Source organism: Saccopteryx bilineata, chromosome 2 (assembly GCF_036850765.1).
Source record: "Saccopteryx bilineata isolate mSacBil1 chromosome 2, mSacBil1_pri_phased_curated, whole genome shotgun sequence".
Taxonomy (NCBI): Eukaryota; Metazoa; Chordata; class Mammalia; order Chiroptera; family Emballonuridae; genus Saccopteryx; species Saccopteryx bilineata.
In genome coordinates, this window is record NC_089491.1 from 24,829,735 (window position 1) to 24,847,868 (window position 18,134).

General features: G+C 44.1%; 1 protein-coding gene across 2 annotated transcripts in view; it reads right to left on the minus strand.

Moving 5' to 3' along the window:
• Positions 1–18,134, minus strand: part of PALM2AKAP2 (PALM2 and AKAP2 fusion) — a 449,455-nt gene that overhangs the window by 313,528 nt on the left and 117,793 nt on the right. The gene's annotated exons all lie outside the window — the stretch shown is intronic.

Sequence of the window (18,134 nt, forward strand, 5' to 3'; positions counted from 1 at the left end):
ACAGAGGCTTATGGGACACTGAGGGTCATAGGTGCTAAAAGGAAGTCATGAGTGTGAAAAAAGGGCAGAGGTTTGAGGCATTAATGGCAAATGGCACCCACTATGTGCAAGGCTCTGGGGCATTTCCCTTGCACACAATTTCTACTGCCATGGCCAGAAGCAGAGTAGGGTGCCAAGGGCCATTGCTGTGAGATGCAGGGACCAGCAGACAACATGCAGTGATCCTGTTATGGGTTGAATTGTGTCCCTCCAACAAACATATACTGAAGTCCTAGTCCTCAGGACCTCCCAACCTTATATTATTTGGAGACAGGGTCTTTAGAGAGGTAAGGGAGTCAAAATTATGTCCTCAGGGTTTTCTAACCCAATACGATTGGTGTAGTGGTAAAAGAGAAAATCTGGACACAGAGACAGTCACACATAGAAGATGGTGTGAAGGGACACAGGGAGAAGATGTCATCCACAAGTCAAGGAGAGAGGGCTGGAGCAGATCCTTCCACTCAGCCCTCGGAAAAAGCCCACCCTGCTGACACCTTGATCTTGGACTTCCAGCTTCCACCACAGTGAGACAATACATTTCTGCTGTTCAAGCCACCCAGTCTGTGGCATTCCGTTAGAGCAGCCCTAGAAAACTAGTGCAGCGCCTGTATAATAATCCAGTGGGAAGAGATTCAGGTGAGGGTATGAAGGGAGCCTTTAAATCAACGACCTGGTTAAGAAAGAACGCAGGGAGTCCAGGGAGAAGCCAGAATCCAGGGCGTCCAGTTAAGGGTTATTTGCACTCACCTCTAGCTGAAATTTAGCAGCGTCTTCACTTATGACTCTGAGCACAAGACTCAGGCATCTCATTAGTACCTAAGACTTTGTCATGAGTAGAAATCACAGGTGTTTTCATATCACTGTACTGAAGAGTTGTGGCAGATAACTCGCAATATCATTTATGTTCATCAATAATATAATATTGAAAAATGTTACAGAACCGCCACTAGGTTTTATTAAATACAAAAACAAAGGAGCACCTTTGTTCTCTCGCAATTTTCTATTTTACTGACTGTTGGCATAATTGGTTATGTTTTTAATCATCTATATCTTATTTTGTGCATGTAAGCATCGTTTTGTGTCCTCAGGGCTGCATGACTCCAAGATACAAAACAGGTGCACCTTGCTTAATGTCACTGCATAGGCTTGACGCTATGAGAAAAGTATAATGACATTTGACAGCGAACAGGCAATGATGGAAATGACACAGTCCTTGTCCTCCAGAGGCGTACAATCACGTGGGGCTGTTTCCTGCTGCTTATTCCCATCAAATCAACTAGAGTGCCTCCCTGAGCCAGTACAGCAGCTCTGCAGGATATAGAGAAGACGACCCTTCCTCGATACACCTTTCTGGAGCCTGCTGGAAAATCACCCCAACAAGTACACAAAGCCACGGTGGCCCCGTGTCAATGGAGCAATTACAATCTGTGCAGACATATTAGGTAAAAAGGCTCCTTCCACACATGTGGCAGCTCCTCACCCCCAGCACGTGAAGGATGACTCTAATCTATCATGCTGTTCTTTCCCCAAAACCCAAGTGAAGCTTCAGAGATCTTCCTAAAACAGTAGTGAACGGCAGCTACCTGTCAGAGTTGACACAAGAGACGAAAACCATAAAACTTGAAGCTTTACCATTTTTGAGAAACTTATATTTTCATGGAAGATTCTGGGAAATAAAAACACTCCCAAGACCTAAAGGAATGAATCCCCTAAGGAATCCCTAAAGATGAAAGTGAACACTTAATGTTTAAGTGAGTGAATCTCTAATGCTCAAAGTATGGGAAATACATTCGGTCACACCCTTATGTGTGTTACTAGATCAGGAGCTCTCAGAGGGTTTACTTCATCCCCCAGGGAATATTTAGCAATGTCTGTAGACCTTTAGATTGTCATGAAGGGGCATAGGAGATGCTACCAGCATCTTCTGGATAAAGAACTGGGATACTGCTAAACATCTCCCAATGCACAGGCCAGCATCCCCTCAGCAAAGAATTATCTGGTCTAACATGTCACTAGTGCCCAGTTGAGAAACCTCGCACAACATAGCTGGCTTCTTATCTCTAGGCAGTTTCTCAGAAGTAGCCCAGAGAGAGCACAGTATGGCCGGGCATACGTAAGACCAGAAGGATAAAGCCATCCATTTTCAGAGTGAGCAACACGAGTGTCCATGCTGCTGCTCCGTCCAGCATGTGCACGTGGCCAGCCAAGTATAATATATTGTATTAATCAGGTTTTTTGTTAAACCGATTTCACAATTATAGTGCTGCCATCTCCCAAAACCTTGGGCAATTTGAAAATATTTACTAAAGCACCAAAGTCCCTTTGGATATTTCCAGGAAGGCAGTCAAAATTGCAGCTGGCCCCTTTGAACAAGAAAGGGAACACTGGATGATTCAAAAACCAGAGTGGACTTTGCTCCCTTCGGCCACCAGCAGGTTTTTTACCTGATGGTCACTTCATTTGCACATGAAGACATTGGCCCGAGGGGTTCCATGAGGTTGCTGAACCTTGGTGAAGGGCTAACAACAAGGCTGAACAACAAGGTGGCTGGTCAGAAGCCACTCTTCACTGGCTTCCTGCTAAGACTCAGGGAATGTGGTAGGTGTGTTCTCTGACTCCCATTCTGATACTTCACCCTTAAAATCTCCAGGGTAGCAGAGTGAGGGTTCTGGCAATTTCCAGGGAGAAAGAAAAGTGATCTGGAAAACCAGTGGTACTTTCTACCTTCTCAGTCCCTGTCAAAAAAAAAAAAAATGGTTTTAAATGTAATGACTTATAGCCTTGGCTGGGTAGCTCCATTGGTTAGAGCAGGGGTCCTCAAACTTTTTATACAGGGGCCAGTTCACTGTTCCTCAGACCATTGGAGGGCCAGACTATAAAAAAAACTATGAACAAATCCCTATGCACACTGCACATATCTTATTTTAAAGTAAAAAAAAACAAAACGAGAACAAATACAATATTTAAAATAAAGAACAAGTAAATTTAAATCAACAAACTGACCAGTATTTCAATAGGAACTATGGGCCTGTTTTGGCTAATGAGATGGTCAATGTCCAGTTCCATATTTGTCACTGCTAGCCGTAACAAGTGATATGACGTGCTTCTGGAGCCATCCCGCGTCACCGGAAGTAGTACTGTACGTGAGCGACGCCACGCTTTGTGGCGCTGCCACATACAGTACTCCAGCATCTGCATCCTGTGCTCCTCTCACTGACCACCAATGAAAGAGGTGCCCCTTCCGGAAGTGCGGCGGGGACCGGATAAATGGCCTCAGGGGGCCGCATGCAGCCCGCGGGCCGTAGTTTGGGGACCCCTGGGTTAGAGTGTCCCAATACACCAAGTTTGTGGGTTCAATCCCCTGTCAGGGCACTTATAAGAACCAACCAATGAATGCATAAATAAGTGGAACAACAAATCAATGATTCTCTTTCTTTCTTCCTTTCTCCCTCAAAACAACCAATCAAACATTTTTTAAAAACGTAATGAGTTATGTTTAGATGGACCAAACCATTGCCCCTAAGAGAGCTGATTTTCTGGTTTTCAAAAGAAAACCACTTTCAGCTGTCTTAGATAGGAAGGATATTCTACAAGAGAATTCTACAGTTGCAAAACTCCCACACAAGCTCTTCAGTAAATATCAGCCGCTTGTCAGGGCAGCCCTGAACACAGGGAAAAGGTTGTCTGAGATACTTTACTGTTTTGACTGCCGGAAAGGAGACAACAGCTGCTCCTTTAGCTAAAAGGTTCCTAGAGCCTTAATGGCAAATAAAACCAAAGAATATATGCTATTGGGAGCAAAGGTTGGCAAGGTTTTTATATAAAGGCTTGGATAGCAAATATTTCAGGCTTCGCGGGCCCCAGGGTCTCTGCTGGAACCACCCAATGCAGCTGTGGTAGCACGAAGTCAGCCACAGACAACACATGTGGCTGCATTCCAATAAAACTTTATTTGTGGACATTGACATCTGAATTTCATACAATTTCCGCATGTCATAAAATATTCTTAAAAAAAATTTTTTTTCTGACCACTTACAAATGTAACAATCATGCATTGCTCACGGGCCATTGTTTGTTGGCCCTCGGTCTGGACAGCAAGTTGAAATTTCCATCCATTCTTAATTCTGAAACGGCCCTATTATAATGGCTTTTCCTTCTTGTCTCCTGGTGATTCTGAGATCACACTAGTAAAATCGCTAAATGAAAAAACAAACAAGACAAATATATCAACCATCACAGCACTCTCCTCCAGAACGTCCAGGTGGGGAATGATCTGGTTGTGACTCCTTTGCAACACGCCACAAGGCACCATCTTGCTCAACATAGTGTAAGATCCGGGGCTTGCTGAAGGCTGGCACCCCAGTAGTGTTTTTCAACTCTCCCAATGTGAACCATCTTCTTGTTTAGTCTTTGCAGTTCTACATTATCCCAAAGTTGGGCCAAGGGAACGGGGATGTGGGGGGCTGGGAAATGTACCAATTTCTAAAATCTGTACCCCTCCCTCAGACATACATGAGGCTATTTCTTATTCTCCAGAAAGGATATGTCTCACGGTCACAAAGCATTTCTTGAAAACACATTAATGTATTGAGGAGGCACTCTCAACCTTCCAATACATGTCGTATCTCCCCACCAGCACAATATAACTCTAAACTAAGTATTTTCACATTCACCATGGAAGAGTGAAGCACAGACCTAGAAAAAGTGGGTTCTGAACACAGCTGTGAGTGCAGAATGTATGTGGGGGATGATGAGCTCACCAGATACAATACGGGATGCCCAGTTAAACCTGAATTTCCAACAAACAACAAATAATATTTTAGTATAAAAGTTTGTCCCATGCATTAATTAGTATCCTCCTATTTCTTGGTTGTTAAACGTGATAATCCTGGTGGAAGATAGCAGAGGAAGGAGCCAGGCTGAAGCAGTATTTATCGGGGAAAAGCAAGACTTTGTTATAGGTGAGAGTCATAGGTTATGTTTCTCATTATGAAACAGTCATCCACCAAAGACTGGATGTTCCCTGTTCTGGTTCACCTTCCTACCCCCAACTGTCCTCATAATTCTTAAAGTCGGGGTGCAAGGTGGGGCCAAGCAGAACTACTTACCTTCCAGTGTTTGACACCATTTAAAAAACAATGCTTCCGGCCTGACCTGTGGTGGCGCAGTGGATAAAGCGTCGACCTGGAAATGCTGAGGTCGCCAGTTCGAAACCCTGGGCTTGCCTGGTCAAGGCACATATGGGAGTTGATGTTTCCAGCTCCTCCCCCCTGTATCTCTCTCCTCTCTCTCTCTCTCTCTCTCTCCTCTCTCTCTCTCTCTCTCTCTCTCTCTCCCTTTCTCTCTCCTCTCTAAAATGAATAAAATAAAGTAAAAAATTAAAATAAAAAAATAAAAACAATGCTTCCTAGGGGAGTTCTGGGGGCCGAGGGAACTGTTCTGCTTCGTGACTGTGCTGATGGTTACACAAATCTACTTGTGTGTTAAAATTCAGAGACATGAACACAAAACGGTCACTTCTGCTCTATGTTAACGAATTCATCAGAGGGCTTTCAGTTGCTACTTCTTACAGAGGATTCATGGGTTCGTCCAGCACGCTGGATAAGGACCTGATTTAGACAGCAGTCCTGATTCCAACCCGAGACTCGAGTTGCCTCATGGCTGCCCATCCCCCTCCCGGGGGCCCTCCCGCAGCCTCTGGCAGACCCAGCCCATGAACGTGTCCAGCACGCCTGAACATATCGCCACTTCATTTAGCTCCACGCTGTACCATGGCACCCATCACCTCCACCTACCACTAGTTTTACAATTAAAATTTTAAATGCTGTGAAAGGCAGATGTGAAAGAAAAACTGGCGGCTCGGGATGGGGGCTGGGCTCGTGGCACAGGGAAGAATCCTGCCCATGCTGTGTTAAAATCTCCTTATGTTCAGTTTGGCCCACGCCATGTTTAACGTGTTGTGAACATTTAAACATCAACTGACTTCCTTCTAAAGCTAGATTTCCAGGTTCTTTGGAGGAAGGAGAAGATCCTGGGCTTGTCCTTCTGCAAAGTACCAATGAGCTGTACTTGAGTGCCGTCTGTCCCTTGAGGAGCCCGTCCTCTCCTGGTCACCACAATCCCCAAAGCTCAGCCATGAAATCAACCTGGCACTGTGCATACCTGGGTCTCTAACGTCTGATGTAAGGCGTTCAGCAGGGTGTCGGGAACATGGGAAGCTCTCAGGAACTGGGAGGCCCTTCCCCCCTCCCCGTACAAGAAGCTGCAGGACAAAGCTCCTATCTTTTGCTCGCTTTCTGGGCTCTGGCGTGCCCTGTTTCCCATGGGGGCGACAGCCACTCCTGCCCTCCACTGCTAAGCCACTCAGCTCCCAGCTTTCCTCTGTGGACCCAGGCCTGGAGCAGACGCAAGGCTGGCATCATCCCGACGGTAGGAAGGAGAGAGAGAGGAGGGTAACTGAACAGTTGAAATTACTTTCACCTTCGCCTCCTGTTTTCTGTGTTGTCACAACCTGTACTTTCTCTTTATTCTCCCCTTCCAGATCCAATTTTGACCAAACACCTACCGTTCTCACTCCAGTGTGAATAAGGATGCGGGGATCAGGTTACTGGAGTCTTATTTCCAGCAGTTGGTCAGACGAGAGGGTATATTCTACCGCCAGCCTCCAGGGCCTGCTCTGCCTTCTGACCCCTCCCCACCAGGCTTACCCGCCTATTACTCAATATTCCTCCGGTTTTGCCGCGAGTTTTATCTGACGAACAGCACTAAATATTAAACACATATGCTCAGATGTCACTGTTCATGAACGAGGCTGCCTGATACCCCCTGGGGGAAAAATGGGCACTCAGACGTGGGGCTCATCACTGCCCTACAGTGTGTTCTTACTTTTTTTGGAGGAGTAGCAGTATTTCCCATCAGGGCTACCCAGGTTACCTGTGAGCTTTAAGATGTTTTCCTTTTTTAATTGATCATTTTTTTTTAGTTTTATTGAGATATGGTTGACAAATAAAAATTGCATCTATTTAAGGTATACAGCATGATGTCTTAATATACAAATATATATGAAACGAGTACCACAATCAAGTGAATTAACACATCTATCACCTTGCGCAGTTTCCACTCCTTTGTGGGTCCTGAAAACCCTGGAGAGCTACTCCCACAGCAAATGTTAAGTATATAATACATTATTATTTACTATAGTCGTCACGCTGTACATTAGGTCTCCAGACTTTATTCATCTCATAACTGAAAGCCGTATCCTTTGATCAGTATCTCTCCTTTTCTCCTCACTCCCCGCCCCTGGTAACCACCATTCAGCTCTGTGTTATTGTAAGTTAGATTTTTTTTTAGATTCCACATGTAAGTGAGATCATGCAGTATTTGTCTTTCTGGGTCTGGCTAATTTCACTTAGCATAATGTCTCCAAGGTAGATTCAAGTTTTAACAAATTGCATAATTTCCTTCTTTTTTTAGGACTAAGTAATATTCCATTGCAGGTATATACACTTTCTTTACCCATACATATGTCAACAGACACTTAGGTTTTTCCATTTCTTGGCTACTGTGGATAATGCTGCAATAAACATGGAAGTATAGCTATCTCTCTGAGAGGTGATTTTACTTCCTTTGGCTAAAGACCTAGAAGTAGGATTGTTGGATCACCTGGTAGTTCTATTTTTTACATCTTGAGGAACCTCCGTACTGTTTTACACTGTTTTACATCTATATGCCTCACAGTTCTACTGGGGCAAGAAAATTTTTTAACCACTTTCCATCCCATTATTGGCAGCAAGTATTACCAGCCCAAGTTGACAAGTCAGGCCATAGAAACCTAGATAAGGGATAATATTCAAAAAATAGAAGGAACTCACACAATTTAACCCGCCCCACCCCACCCCCAAAACAATCTGATCAAGAAATGGGCAGAGGACCTGAATAGATATTTATCTAAAGAGGCCAGACAGATGGCCAATAGACATATGAAAAGATGCTCAACATTGGGGAAATGCATATTAAAATCACAATGAGATATCACCTCACATTTGTCGGATGGTTATCATCTATAAATCAACAAAGAAACAAGTGTTAGAAAGGATGTGGAGAAAAGAGAATCCTCATGCTCTGTTGGTAGGGTTGCAGATTGGTGCAGCCACCATGGAAAACAGTATGGAGGTTCCTCAAAAACTTAAAAACAGAACTACCATATGATCCAGCAATTCTGATTTTGGGTATTTATTTAAAGAAATTTAAAACACTAACTCAAAAAGATTTATGTATCCCTACATTCATTGCAACATTATTTACAATAACCAAATATGAAAGCATCCTAATTGTCCATTGATAGTTGAGAAGATAAAAGAAGATGTGACACATATATAAAATAGAATATTACTCAGCCTTAGAAAGAGTGAAATCCTACCATTTGTGACCTAGGTCAGTGTAGTCAACCTGGTCCCTACCGCCCACTAGTGAGTGTTCCAGCTTTCATGGTGGACGGTAGCAGAGCAACCAAAGTATAAATAAAAAAATAGATTTAACTATAGTAAGTTGTTTTATAAAGATCTATTCTGCCAAATTTAGCGAAAATCTGACATAAAGTACTTGGTAAGTAATTATTATTATATGCTTTAACTAGCTGTAACTCTGCTTTGTAAATTTTATAAAGTAAAGTTACTTCCCTACTTTATAAATCACCATTACTGTGGAACCAGTGGGTGGTTAGAAAATTTTACTACTAACAGAGATACGTATAAAAGGTTGACTACCCCTGACCTAGATGAACCTATAGGGTATTGGGCTAAGTGAAATAAGTCAGACAGACAAAGATAAATACCATGATTTCACTTATATGTGAAGTCTAAAGAACCAAATAAACAAACAAAACAGAAACAAGCTCATGCATACAGAGAACAGACTGATGGTTGCCAGAGGGGAGAAGGACTGAAGGCTAGGTAAAAAAGGTGAAAGGTATTAAGAAGTCAAAATTGCCAGTTATTAAAATAGCATGGGGATGTCAAGTACAACCTAGGGAATACAGTCAATAATGTAGTAATAACTACATATGGTGTCTGGTGGGTACTGGACTTATCAAGGTGATCACTTCGTAAGGTATATAAATACCTAGTCACTCTGTTGTACAATGAATAAATGTCCATTGTAATTGGGGGAAATAAAAATAAGTAAAGCAAGAGTCAGAGCCGTTAGTGTAGTGTTTCCCACCGTCTTAGGAGAGGGTTAGGAAAAACTACAGGCTAAAACATTGACAACAAAATCTCAATATTCCTTTAAATATTAGATTTTAAGATTTAATTTCAAGGGATTGTATCAACATCCAAAGAATAGCAATAAAATAAATTTAAAATAATTTTTTAAAGACCAAACAGGAGCCTGGGCGAAGGACTGGATTGATTCCATGCCTCTCAGCCAAGAGACACCTCCTCTAGACCCCAGCCTATCTATCACGTCACCTGTGGGACATACATACTGTCACAGCTGCTCAAATCCTGAAGCCCCAAGTCATATTTATTTGCTTCAAAGTTGTTGGCATTATCGCTCAAACTCTGAGACAGAAGATCCTCTGCCTACCACCAAAGGGGTTAAATTTTCAAGCATATTTTTTGCTTAAGAATAACATTTTTTTTAATAACCCTCAAAGTTTTAAGTTTCATCCTTGAATTTAAAAATAAAGTGAATACTCAGATGACTGGTTATAATTTAGAAGAAGGGGGAAAAAATCCCACCCACCTAGAGTCGTAAGTAAACCAGTATAATTCAGCAAAAAAGTAAAGGCAGGTTTTCCCAATGCCTTGAAGACATTTGGTGGCGCACACACTCTCCAGGGCCGAGAAGCCCACAGGGTAATGACATAGCGGCCCGGGGCGAACGATGGGCAGCAAGATGTGTTCTGACATCTGGCCCGCCGCCTTTTCATCTGCAGCTGGAGCTTTTATCTTGGGAAGCATGTGGCTTTTCTTTTCCCTTCCATCTTGAGCAGGCGAAAGGCACCACGCTGCTGTTTCTTTCTTCCAGCTAAGTTCATATGATGCTATAGAAGCGTTGATACTAGAGTCGGAGACTAACCCCCCAAGTATTTTAATATATGTTCAAACATTATGGAAATAGGTTATATGCTTGTCTCTGTCTGTTTTTCTGTCTCTGTGTTTATTTAATAATCTCCTTTTGAAGATTTTAATCCAACATGAGACTCATGAAGAAGACTGACATCACAATTAACCAAGGGCACATGGAGCTCCAACATGCACCACCCCACTCAAACCTCTGCTTCTGCTGGCATTTCTCGTCAGAAACGGGTCTCACCTGTGGGGGACACGCCCAACCCCACCGTCCCCCTGTGTGCCCTTTCCTCCGTGGAGGACCCCATGCCGCACGGCCGCCACCCACTGTCCATCCACGTTTTCTCAGGCCTCATCTTGTACAGCAGTGGTCCCCAACCCCCGGGCCGCGGACAGGTACCGGTCCGTGGGCCATTTGGTACCGGTCTGTAGAGGAAGAATAAATAACTTACATTATTTCCATTTTATTTATATTTAAGTTATTTTTAAAAAATGACCAGATTCCCTCTGTTACATCTGTCCAAGACTCACTCTTTTTTTTATATATATATATTTTTCTGAAGCTGGAAACAGGGAGAGACAGTCAGACAGACTCCCGCATGCGCCCGACTGGGATCCACCCAGCATGCCCACCAGGGGGCGATGCTCTGCCCCTCCGGGGCGTCGTTCTGCCGTGACCAGAGCCACTCTAGCGCCTGGGGCAGAGGCCAAGGAGCCATCCCCAGTGCCCGGGCCATCTTTGCTCCAATGGAGCCCCGGCTGCGGGAGGGGAAGAGAGAGACAGAGAGGAAGAGGGGGTGGAGAAGCAAATTGATGCTTCTCCTATGTGCCCTGGCCGGGAATTGAATCCGGGTCCCTCGCACGCCAGGCCGACGCTCTACCGCTGAGCCAACCGGTCAGGGCCCGTCCAAGACTCACTCTTAACACTTGTCTCGGTCACGTGATACATTTATCCATCCCATCCTAAAGGCTGGTCCTTGAAAATATTTTCTGACATTAAACCAGTCCGTGACCCAAAAAAGGTTGGGGACCACTATTGTACAGCGCGACCTCTGTGCTTCATCTTTTAAGACAGATAAGAAACTGGGTGCAGCTGAATCCTCCTGAAAATGAAGGGTTGGCTCGCACAACGAATGCTACAAACACAGGTGAGGGAAGCCCATATGACATCTTCTCAAGAATCAACTCCTCTCTGACATGCCAACAACAAGCCATGCTTCTGCACATCCAGACTGGCTTAGGAGAGTCATTGACCGCCTCTCAGTAAACAAACCTCAGTTGCTGCTCGTCCTGGTGTCCTGCTAGAGTTGCCCACATGAGAAGCAGCTGCACTGAGATGCCGTGTCTGCAAGCTGGAGCGGCTGCCACGGGGCCTGACTGGCTGGTCTGCTAGGCAAATTCCCCCTCTACCGCATCAGAATAATGCATCGTGCATGTCTCTCAAACAGCCTCCCACCGCACTGCTGGATAGCTGCTCTACGGCACGACTCGTGTCACTGAGGTGCCGCTAGGACCTCCCCAAGCGAATTTTGCTGCCCATAGCTTTTGATCAGCCCATCTCAAACACACCCTTTGAACCGGTACCTTTGCATGACCAACAGACAGAAACATCCCTTTATTTAAATAGGTGAAAGCAAGAAACCAAGACAGACAAAGGCCTCTTGATGTGAAAGGAGCACAGCTTCATCACTCAAACTGAGAGTGCTGTTCAAGCTCTCACTCATTAAGACTGCGTTTGGTCTTTTCTTCCCTGTACCTCTTCAAAATAATGCATATTTCACAAACCCCAGAGCATGTCACAACAGGCAAGCGGCACTCACCAAGAGGCAGGTCATAGCCTCCCTGTACCTCCGGTCTTCTACCTCTTCACCAGGGGATATCACGGTGTATGCCCCAGAACAGGAGCTGTATCTGGGAGCGGCACCCCTGGGAACTTGTTAGAAATGCACATTCTCAGGCCCTAGCCCAGACCTACCAGCCCAAACACTCTGGGGGTGGGGCCAGCAATCTGTGCTTTAACCAGCCCCTCAGGTGATCCTAATGCCCTCAAGTCTGAGAATCATCGTGTTTGTCCATTTCTGGCAAAAAGTATACATCCAATGGCAGTTGCTCCTATTATTACAAGTTCTGAGCCCGGTTTGGTGGCCCTACATTGTCCATTTCTTAAGACTAATAAATTAAAATCATCTCACACATCCTGAGTGATATGTGACAGGCTCAGACTTACATACCTTGTTCTTAAAGATTCTTCTATAATAACAGGAATTTCTCACTTCAAGGGACTGTCTTTCATTTGACTTTCTGTTAATTATGAGAGAGCAGTCCTACCTAGATGGGAGTATTCTGAGTTACAGTGTCAGTGAATTCCAGGAGCTCACTTCATATCAATAATAGAGCAAATATACACTATTTTTCCAACAGTTCAAACATGTGGACACCACGCTCACAGACCTCTGGTGAAAATGCAACCTGAAGTTATAACATTATGAAAGATCTAAGGGTGCAGTATCCTTATGAAATCCAAATAAGTCAAGCATAAGGAAAGCACATTGTAAAGTTCAGGCTTTACCTACATCTGAAGGTCACAAAAGGTCAACTTGTGGGCCAAAAGGAATTTTGTTGTGTCCACAAATTAAAAACAATTTTTTTAAAACTAGTTATACCACTTTTTTTTTTTTTTTATGAGACATCTCACAGTTTTAAAAAGCAGATTTCTGGCTTCTCTTGAAAATGAGTCAATGAGTCAATGTGACAACATAGGCCCACGCTCTCACACGGTATAAATGAACTGTACTGAAACTGAGAGGTGGCATCTGCTCCCCAGGTCCTCACAGCTTCCCACTCGGTCTGTGTCACTCGTTTATGTTACATGCTGGCCCCGGGAGCCTGTTGTGTTTGCAGCTCCTGCCCATTACAAACAATTCTTTTTATTGTTATGACTCTCCTCATGCACTGGAAACTCTCAGCCGTTACTGTATTCATCTGAAATTTCCTAGTTTGGCGAAAATGTTGAGCTCTTGGTGTCCATTTTCTATGCAACAATGCATGAGTTAGGATCTGTTGATTCACTTATTATAAATATTATAGAACATTTGTGCTGGGTGCTGTCTGTATCTTTGCTCTGAGCATTGCCCATTAAATCTCTCCAATAACCTTCACAGCAATTCCATGAAGTGGGAAGGATCAGTATCCCCATCTGATAGATGAGGAAACCGAGAGAACAACAAGGTCATACAGATGCTAACAGAATAGCCAGGACATGACTCAAGGCTTTTAGACACCAGAATCCCTGTTCATTAACTTGCATTGCCAGCCCAGGGGTCCACCATCTCTGTGTGCCAACGCCCACTTGTTGTCTCAGTCATTGTTACACCACATGATACCAACTCCTACTGCCGAGCAAGTTGATAACGTCTCCAAAAGGGATAAGTATAAAATGTAAGTAGTTCAAAGGACCAACAGCAGGGTCCCAAAGTGTTGGGTAGCACCAGAAAAATGTAGATGTGTCTCTATTGAGCCCCAGTTATTGACAAATCAACCCACAGGCCCCCTGATTGGCTTTTTAATGATGACTACTGTATTTCTCAGGGCACTTGCCAGAAAAGCTGCTCTTTGTCCCTAAAGGCTAACACTTCAACTACTCAAAGATTAAAAAAAAAAAAAGGTAGCTAGAGAGGTATATGGCCCTTGTGAGTGTTTGTGCAAGGCCTGCTTCAGCACTCCTAGACCCAGCAGCGACTCCACACGGGCTCAACATGTCAACTCTCTGCTGGGTGGCCCTGCAGACTCAGCCGGAGTGAACCCTTCTTCAGCACCAATGTCCTGAACAACCCATTTCGTTTTAGGCCTTCACTTGGCATTTTAGAATCAGGCTATCATCAGCATCTCTGAGACAGATGATAATGAGGGCCAGCATCTTCAATTCTCTAGTCCTTTTCCAGCTGCCTGCCACTGACAGAGATTAACAAGGCACATGTATGGGGCTGGTCCCTGGAAGTGTCACCATTTTTGTTACCAGAGGCTTGGGTTTAAGTCTCTTAACCCTCTGCAGGATCTCTGACCTGGGAGGCTGGGCTGGATCCCATGCAAATCACAGGGAGGATGACTGGCCTCCTTGGCCCCTGCCCCCACACTCTAGCCTGGTACTCAGGGCATATCGCTCCAAGGAAACAAGAAGCATGGAACAGTGAATCCAAGGAGACGTCAAAAGTGTTTCTCTGTAAGGTGCAGGGCAGGCCAGCCTGCCTACCTGTCCACACACAGGCCTTCTCAACACAAAAACTGGGATCGGGTGGAGCCACAGGCCCACTAACTGCACCCTTGGAGCAAGAGTTTCCAGAGGGAGAGGAGTCCAGAAAGAAACTCAAAAAAGGGAAGATTCTATAGAGGCACATTCAGGCCCACAAGCGGCCAAGCTCAGCCCTCTCCTCCCATCACCCACCTAGAAGTCTATCTCAGAAGGATCCTATGTGCTATTAACATAAGGAACTGAGAGTCAGGAGAACCTGGGCTTAATACAGTTCTTCCACATCTCACCGTGTGAGCTCGGATACCTCTACATGTTCAACTGTAAAGTGGACATAATGAGACCTGCTTCAAACAGCTCAGAATTAAGGTAACATGTGAGAGTATTTATAAACTATAAAGTATTGTACAAATGCAAAAACACCATTTTTTATTATTCACTTGAGTGGGTTCTTATTAAATGACAAAATTCGCTAAAGACCAAATGTAGGTAGAATTGGCATTTCCCATTTCAGCACATATGAACACACTCATGTTGGTCCCAGGTGCTGGCCTGAACCTTGTCCATATGGCTCTGTGGACTTTTGGCCAAGACCATCTCTATAACTTTTAGTGATCTTCCTATGTGTCTAAGGAAGGCTCACTTTATGTTGGATGTGTAGACATCACAACGTCTTTTCACATCTTTCCATTGAGACACAGCGGCTTCTTCCCCAAGGGAATGGGACTCATTCATTTATAGCCTACATCCGGTGTTTCTATGAGTCAGACTCAGAGACTCTGACTCTCTAAGGATGTGGGATCCTGGTTTGTCTCGGACTTTCCTAGTGCTACTGAGTCAGAATGCTTCTGTCTCATCGGTGCACACTGAAGCCGCTGGAAACACCTGCACAGCAAGCTCATGGGAAATTCTTGAGATGCTGCCACCATCTTGGGGGCAGTTCAGGGTTAACAGTCAATAGAAGGGCTCCGGTGCCCTGCAGTGTGGGTTCAAATTCTGGCTTTGACAGTATCTGTTCATGTTGAGCTCTTCAATTATAAATCATGGATAATATAGAATATAGTTCTATTCCACTTTATCAGCATGTTATTAGGATCAAATGACATAACACATGTTGAAATGCACTCCTGGCTTTGACAGTATCTGTTCATGTTGAGCACTTCATCTATAAATCATGGATAATATAGTTCTTCCCACCTTATCAGCATGTTATTAGGATCAAATGACATCACACAGGTTGAAACGCACTTCAGTCTTATTACTGAGTTTTTCCTGTTTGCTATTGACTTAACTTCTTCGTGATTTTGACTTTTCCTTTCTCATACTAAGTGTTCCAAATAACTAATAAAGAAACTAATGACAAACAGAAAATAAATGCCTTCTGGGAAGGTTCTGATGTTATTTTATATTTTATATTAGCCCAGCTTTAAGACTTGCTCCAATGTCTCTTCTCTGGGAAAGCATCCACAGCTCCTCAAAGTTGGTTGGCATGCTCCACGTGTGTGTTTGTCTGCATAGTGTTCCTGGCACTGAATAGTAATTCTTATGTGCTTTCCTATTTCCTCCACTTGACTATTAACAACTTAAAATAAAAAATAAAAAAAACAAAAAAAAATGCATATCACACACTGTCTGGCTGAATAATGTTCAATAAATGGCAATCATATTATTAGTCCCTGAAATTATCACTCGCATGCATTCTGATGCAGAGATATAGTGTTGTCTCCTACTATCAGAGCGTGGGGAGTGACCCTACAGATGACAGGAACACCTGGGGCAGAGGCAGCAGTCAGCGGTGGACTTTGCACTGCTTTTGGCAGGAAACAGAATGAGATGCCTCTTTGCTCATTGATTGGTCTCTGGACTCAACTGGAAGATTCAGTTAAAGAGCCATTGTCTCTGAGTATTTCATTCCCTTCAGATAATCACATGACAAGTATCCTGGGTCTCAAGACCTTTCACAACTTAAGTGTGCAATGGGTAACATCTCCCCTCAGGTGGTTAAAACTTGGGGACACTGACATTTTAGTGTTGCCTATAACTTCCTAGAGGAGCATTCTGTAAATACATGTTGAATGAATCTTCAAGTGACATCTCTGAGCCTGTGTCTAAAGCAGCTAGAGGAAATGACACTGGACAAAGCCCTGGCCTTCAGCGAGTTTAAGGAAAATCCATAAAGGGCTATAAAGACTCTTTCCACTTCAGATGTGTTGCCTGTAACCCCCACAGGACAAGGCAGTGGTGTAGACAGGAGCTGATGGCTCGACCTCAACACCGCCCAACGGCACCTGTGAACCAGGGAGTTCACCTCCCATGTCATAGCTAAATCCCACAGTCAGTCCATTTTACAGATGAAGGAACTGAGACCCAGACTAAACACTGCCAAAGACCCTACTGACAGAATCCCAGTCTATTGCTCTGCTGCATGGAGAGGAGCTCAAGTTGGTGAAGAGGGAAGGACTCATCTCTTCCTCCCGCATGTCTCCAGGGAGACTTCAGGAGCGCTAGGCTCTGAGGGCAGGCTGTGATCTCTTCAGGGACCCCTGAACATTCTAAGAAGATGACAGAGAGAGGCCGGTTTTGGGCCAAATTTGGAGAGTGTACACTAAGCCAAAGCACAACATTGAACAAATTACTGATGTAGTCACAAGCCTCCCACTTCCACCCCGTCTCTCTCTCTTTCTCTCTCTCTCTCTCTCTCTCTCTCTCTCTCTCACACACACACACACACACACACACACACACATACACACACACACAGTGATTCCACTGTTAGAAACACCTGCACTGACAACAACACATGCATTCATCGAAGCTGACACATTCAAGAGAATCATGAACACCTTCCCAGGCACATAGGACAAACTCAATGCCATAACTAAATAAGTATGATTATTTGTGTTTATTCTTCTCAGGCACTCAAGAGAATTCCAAAAGACTGTCTAGATCTTTCTTGAAAATCCACTTGGCCCATGCTGGGATTACCCACCCCACTTAAAAAGGGGTGGTCCCAGTGTTAGCTGCTACTGGCTCCCCGTTCAGAAAACAAGTCCTTTCATGAAGCTCAGCTGTTCCTCGGGCATCTAGTAAAGCTGGTCGTGCAAAGGCAGAAACTGCGACAACTGTTGGAAATCTTCAGCCGCAGTCTAGGGGAGTGGCTGGACGTCTTTTGGACCAGTCGCTTCATGGACTGTTAAAGCAGCCTATTATTCAGTGTGCATAAAACACCCACCAGCTACATGGCACCAATAACTGAATATCTCCATTCTTGTCAAGCTCAGGACACACTGGCCACACTGCCTGGCCACTAACTTCAGAAACCATAAACAACTTCATTAAGCATCCAAATACACATGCCCAAAGGGAGAGAATAGAAAAACAGGCTTCCAGAGTTCTGGAAGACCAGAACTCAAAGATTGCTCCATAGGCAAACCACAGTATTTCAACATTGCCAACAAACTCTCTCTCTCTCTCGCTCACTTCAGTGGTAGAGCCTCTAAGACATTTAAGATTTGAAGTTTGATAAAGAAGGTCTCAGAGCCACAGAGACCGCATCAAAAGCTTTTTTCAAAAAGAAGGGCCCATATGCCTTTTTCCCAATGAAGAATCTGTCCAAAAGATTTTTAAAACACTTTAATATGTTTTGTTTCCAAAACATTACACATTATTTCTCCAACAAATTTATATGTGTTTCCAGGGAACTCCTGGACCAAGAGAAAAAAAAAGTGCACTTAAGTAGAAAAATGTCTGGAGATTCTTGTATGCCAATATGTTAA